The sequence below is a fragment of the Sinocyclocheilus rhinocerous genome, unplaced genomic scaffold, assembly GCF_001515625.1.
Source record: "Sinocyclocheilus rhinocerous isolate Xijiao unplaced genomic scaffold, SAMN03320098_v1.1 scaffold1951, whole genome shotgun sequence".
Taxonomy (NCBI): domain Eukaryota; kingdom Metazoa; phylum Chordata; class Actinopteri; order Cypriniformes; family Cyprinidae; genus Sinocyclocheilus; species Sinocyclocheilus rhinocerous.
Window position 1 is genome coordinate 61,443 of NW_015648515.1, and position 6,138 is coordinate 67,580.

The following is a 6,138-nucleotide window of genomic DNA, read 5'->3' on the forward strand; positions in this document are numbered from 1 at the left end:
CAGGCCCAAACCATTTCATGACATTACTTCCTGGAAGTGTAGCTCTGAAAGCCATTAAGACCACTATAGTTTTTCCCAGAACACAGGAGATACAGAGGACAAAAGTGATCCCAAATGCTGTGTGACGCAACATACAGGACCACTCAGTGGGTCGACCAATGAAAGTAAGTGAACAGAGAAAACATAGAGTCAATGAGAAGAGCAGCAGGAAGCTCAGCTCTGAGTTGTTGGCTTTTACAATGGGGGTGTCCTTCTTCTTGTAAAACAGGATGGCCACCAGCGCAGTTATTCCTACTCCAAACAGTGAGAAAAAGACTAGCACTATACCCATAATTTCTGTGAATGACAGAAACTCTACAGCCTTTAAAACACATTTATTTTTCTCAGCATTAGACCAGTATTCCCCTGGACACCCTTTGCAGTTAATTGAATCTGGAAAGGAAGTTGTGATCATTATAGTTAGAGACAAAAAAAAGGCATTCATGAAATCCTTTGATAAGAAACTGCATCCTTAACAGTAAAAAAAAAAAAGGGGGGAAAAAAGAAAATAATAAATTTTCTTTGAAACTGTGAGATGGGCTGTAGGTTACCTGTCTCATTACTGATTTCTCCTTCTGCACATGGAATACAGTCATAACAGCAGACAGGTCTTCCTTTCTGTGCAGCCTTCCTAGTGCCTGGAGGACAGCTCTCACTGCACACAGATCTTGGTTTCTACATGGGGAAAAAAATGCATTATCAAAAATAAATACATCACGCAGTTCATTGTGTACAGAATATTGCATTTTTTAAGCATAAATGTGTAACAGGGGAATTAGTAAGTTAATTTTGTTTGTAATTGCTTCTCTTAAAAAAAAAAAAACTTGAAAGTGTTTTAGAAATTGAACACAATTTCTTAACATTTTAATGTTTCTGTTTTTAATATTGTCCTCAAAATTAACTTTTTTAATATTATGTTGCTTTGATTTAAACATATACTAGGACAAAAAGGATATTGCCATTTACCTGCAGCTGTCCTCCAGTCCAGATTATGTTTTCAATATTAAGGTCTAAGTTCTGGTAAGTAGGCAGTGAGGCATCATAGTATCCCACTGATCTAAACTGGAATGATCCATCTGAGTCCTGCTGCCAGTTTACAACTTCATACAGGGCCACTACGCCACCAGTACTGTCAAACCACACACGATCTCCTGTCTTTATGGCAAAATTGATCTTTTTCAGAGCCTCAACCACCTAGCGGGAAAAATGTTTTGACATTTTGGCATTTTGACACATTATTCCCTCTTTTTATCCCATTGTAGTTCATCTTTCTTTTATCTTTTACCTGATGTGGTTGTATTGTCAGGCCTTTCTCACAACCTTCTTGTTCTTTGCACTTAAGTAGACTATGTAGTGAATGAGCCACAGCATAAACTGCTTTGTAGACATTGCTTGAATATCTGTGTTCAGTAACATCTTCATTGTAATTTTTCAGCGCAAGCAGCTCCTCATATCTGCTGCAACTTAATGCATATTGAGAATAATTCCCCTCGCTCTCTGAGCATGGAAAAGCTGTGTCCCAGAATGGTTTTATAGCATATTCTGCAAACCCTTCAATGTTATTTTTTTTCACTGCAAACCCCAGTGACCCTCCCATTGCATGAAAACTGTTTGGAGTGAAATAAGTATTTGCAGTTATCCATGGCTCCACACCGATCATTTGGAAGCCTGTTATATTCTGAATACTTAGTTGCTCAATAAGTAAACCCATCTCAACAAATGAAACAAATGCAACAATCACTTTTGCAGTGCCTTTTTTTATAGTCTCTACCACTTTTTTGAGTTTTTCTGGCTCTGTTCGGTAGAATTTTACAGAGTACTCCACACAAATCCCCTCTTCTTGGACTGTTTTCAGAAATATGGCCATTCCATTGTTTCCATAGTCATTGTCGCTGTTCACAGCTCCCACCCAAGACCAGCCTAAGTGCTTGACTATGGATGCAAGTGCTCTGCTCTGGTGATAATCACTAGAAATAGTCCTGAAGAATGAAGGGTAATCTTTCCTGTTACTGAGACATTCACAAGATGATGAGTGACTTATCTGAAAAAAAAAAGTATATATATATATATATATATATATATATATATATATAAAGAAAAAAGAGCAGTGATACAGTCATCAGCATGGTGATTATGTCAAACATTTATTATTACTGCTCTTTACCACTGGAATCTTAAAAGGTCCTGTTGTTCTGGACAGAATCACTGTGGCAGAAGTCTCTGATTCTCCTATAATAGCATGTAAAGGAGATTGTCCATTGCAAATGTTTCCTGGTCCAAAGTCCTGACCATTCATCAGTCCCATTATTGCAGTCATGGTAGACAGTCTTGAACCACATGTGTCATAAATTATGTAGCCAATCGAAATATTTGGGAGCAAACTTTCACTTCTATTAATCTCCTGAATGGCAAAGATCATAGTTTGAGCCAGCCGGAAATCTCTCAGATTCACACTGTGGAAGCATAAAACCAGTAAATAGCAACTAAATGAATAAACATGCATACAGTAAGGTAAATAATCATATTTATTTTTGTTTTCATATATTGGTTCTTCTTGAAACATTATAATGCTTTAGATGTGCAATGTCTTTTTTTATTATTATTTATTAAGTAAAATACTCTTGTTTTAAGAATATTTTACTTACCCCACTGGCAGATAAGTTTACTTGTTTTAAGCAAAATGCGCTTAATTTCGTTTTTTTCCCCCCCTGGAAACAAGACTAAATATCTTAAGTCATTTGGCTTATCTAGTAAAAGTATCTTGATTTAAGAATTTTTAGATATTTTGACTAGAAACAAGACAAAAATACTAAGTAAGATGACCCATTTTTTGCAGTGTATTTTATAAATCAGTTTATATAAAATACATTATATCTGCTCTAATGTTTTACAAAATTTCAAACATATCAAACCTGGAGCATGATAGAGGCTGAGGTTTTTGAGTAAACTCAAATGAAGGTAATGTTTCTTTTCTGTGGATTGCAAAAATTCCTCCAATAGTTACGTCTCCATCCTTGGAAAATAGCGGGTAATTAGGGTCTCCCATTATTCGGCAAAGAGTGTTTTCCACCTTAGTATGAAGGTGATGGAAAAGCAGGACTGTGTAAAGAAAGAGAAGCATCCCAAAGTTTGAGCTCAAATGCACCCGACAAGTGCAAATGAGCTGATACAATATTTGCAATTTTATAGACATAATTAATATGGATGAATGATTTTTGAGTGTAGTCAATTACCTCATAGGGTAAGCAACAGTCAAGTCAAGCAGGAGTGGATAGACCAGTCAAGTAAAAACAAGTTTTGTTTTTAAAATATCAGAAATAAGTAAATTGTGAATATTGGAATATTAATTTGTTGCTGGGCTCTGATATTTAGATTGCCAAATATCTAATAAAGCCTTTATAAAACTTTGTTCTCTCTTTAAAAAAAAATAAAAAAAAATAAATAGTTCAGTTAATAAATAAATAATGTGAATAAGTTCAATTAATTGCAATTATTTTAATATGTGTGGGTCCAGCAGAAATAGGTAGGCTATACTGGAAAGAGTTACAACTAGGGTTGCCACCCATCTTGTAAAAGAGAGGATTTTCCCAAATTTAAAGGGAAAATGAGTCCCATGTCAAATCAACACAAGACATGATTTGTCCTGTATTTTACATAGGCTTACACACAGCTAAATAAACAGGATTAAAATGATTTTTGACTGTGGAGAGAATATTAATAGCAAATACAAATAAATAAATTTAGCAATAAGTAGTAGAGATGCTCAAGTGCTCGTGATTGCATTTTAGCATCTTTGTTTCCATAGCAACAGAGTCTCCTGCTCAAGAAGCTCTCCAAATATAAGGCTGAATGGGGAAAAAAAGTTTTCAATGGTTCTCTAAGGTTGTTACAGATCGGCCAGGCTCAATCACCTCCCAATCACAGCGAACACCATCACCTGAGTTCTAATCACACGCACCTGTCACGGATCAACAATCACCCTCCGCTCCCATAAAAAAGCACACACCTCACTTCACTCCAGTGTCCGATCTCGTTTCATCGAAGTGGACTCTCTCTCTCTGATATCCTTACTAGATACTTAGAAAGACTTTACCTGCCTGTGATACTTACCTCCTGTGTTTCCTCCAGTGTGTTCTCTTGTGTTCCATTCCCTAGTCCGTTCCCGTCATCTGCTCCGTGGATTCCCCGTGTACCCATCAACTGAGGTGTGTGCAGTCCTCTGTCTCCCTTCCACGATCTCCTGTGAGGACCCTATACGGAATTACTCTTCTCATCTACCTTCAGGCCCGTTACCATAGTTCATATTCTCACCTGCCCTATCCATCCGCACCCCTTGCTGAAAATAAACATTGTTGTACTTTTCTAACCCTCTGTGTGAGTCTCCTTCCGTAACAGAAGATCGGACCCCAAAGGATCAGCAGGATGAGTGCACCCGACCCATTCCAGGAGATCGTGGATGCCCTCAAACGGATTCTCACTCCTGCCATTGTCACACCACCAGTCATGCCCGTCACCAACGCCTCTTCCTCTTCCACGACAGTATTTACCAGTCCCATGGCCAGACCAGTGCCCTTCTCTGGCTCGGCGGAGGAGTGCAACGGATTTCTGCTACAGTGTTAACTCGCACTGGAGATGCAGCCACATCTTTACGCTACAGAAAGTGCCAAGATAGCGTTCATCCTCTCGCTGCTGACAGGGCAAGCGCTGCAATGGGCAGAGACCATCTGGTCCCGAGCTGGTACAGTAACTAAATCCCTTGATACTTTTATGACACATTTCCGTGAAGTGTTTGGTAAACCCGTAGGCGATACCTCTGTCTGTGACCAGTTATATCACCTCCGTCAGGGGTCTCTGTCCATAAATGACTACGCCCTGAGATTCAGAACCCTCGCAGCAGCCAGCGGCTGGATTGAGCGCATACTTCTAACCACTTACCGGCAGGGACTGGAGCCGAAGGTTCAACTTCAGCTCGCAGCCTATGACGATTCCTATGGCTTGGAACGGTTTATACAGCTTTCCATCCGCTGCGCAACTCGCATGCAATCATGCATTTCAGCACATCAACCCTCACCATACACTCCACTCCTTCGTCGGCCAGACACCATCAGCCCTCCAGAACCAGGTCAGGAACCCATGCTAGTGGACGGCACTCGACTCTCCCCTTGGGAGCGGCAGAGACGGCTGAGCCAGAGCTTGTGTTTGTACTGTGGAGCTGGAGGGCATGTAATCGCGGCATGCCCCATTCGCCCGCCACGACCTATGGTGAGTGTCATCAAGCCTTCAATAGTCAAAATGCAACCCCTCACCACTGTTGTAAAACTTACTGCCTCCGGTATCTCTCCACCACGACCACTAAGACCACCTACCAAGTCCAATCGGTAACTGGAAGACCACTCAGTTTCGTCTTCGTGGCCAAGAAGGACGGGGGTTTGAGGCCCTGCATTGACTACCGGGCACTTAATAAGGGCACCGTAAAGTTTCGCTACCCACTTCCCCTCGTTCCAGCGGCTTTGGAACACCTCCGCGGAGCCACCGTCTTCACCAAGTTGGACCTCCGCTGTGCGTATAACCTCATCCGTATACGTGAGGGGGACGAGTGGAAGACCGCCTTTGTGACCCCTACTGGGCACTATGAATATCTTGTCATGCCGTATGGACTGGTAAACGCCCCCTCCATATTCCAGGATTTTTTTATGCACTAGGTACTCCAGGAGTATCTGCACAGGTTCGTCCTCGTCTACATAGATGACATTCTAATCTACTCCCGGAGCATGGCCGAACATCGCCACCACGTTGCAGAGGTCCTAGAGCTCCTGAGAGAGTTCCATCTGTTCCTCAAAGCCGAGAAGTGTTCCTTCCATCAGTCCTCGGTTCAGTTCCTTGGCTATGTCATCGATGACGGTGGTATCCAGATGGACGAGGGGAAGGTGGAGGCCATCCGAAACTGGCCAGTTCCAACCACCGTCAAGGAACTTCAACCTTTCCTGGGATTCGCAAACTTCTATAGAAGATTCATCTACCACTACAGCTCCATAACCAGTCCACTCACTAATATGCTCCAAAAGAAGCCCAAATCTCTGTCCTGGTCACCAGCCGCCA

General features: G+C 41.4%; 1 pseudogene; it reads right to left on the minus strand.

Moving 5' to 3' along the window:
- Nucleotides 1-4,187, minus strand: part of LOC107709793 (extracellular calcium-sensing receptor-like) — a 7,071-nt pseudogene extending 2,884 nt beyond the window's left edge.
- Nucleotides 4,188-6,138: the final 1,951 nt, after the last annotated feature.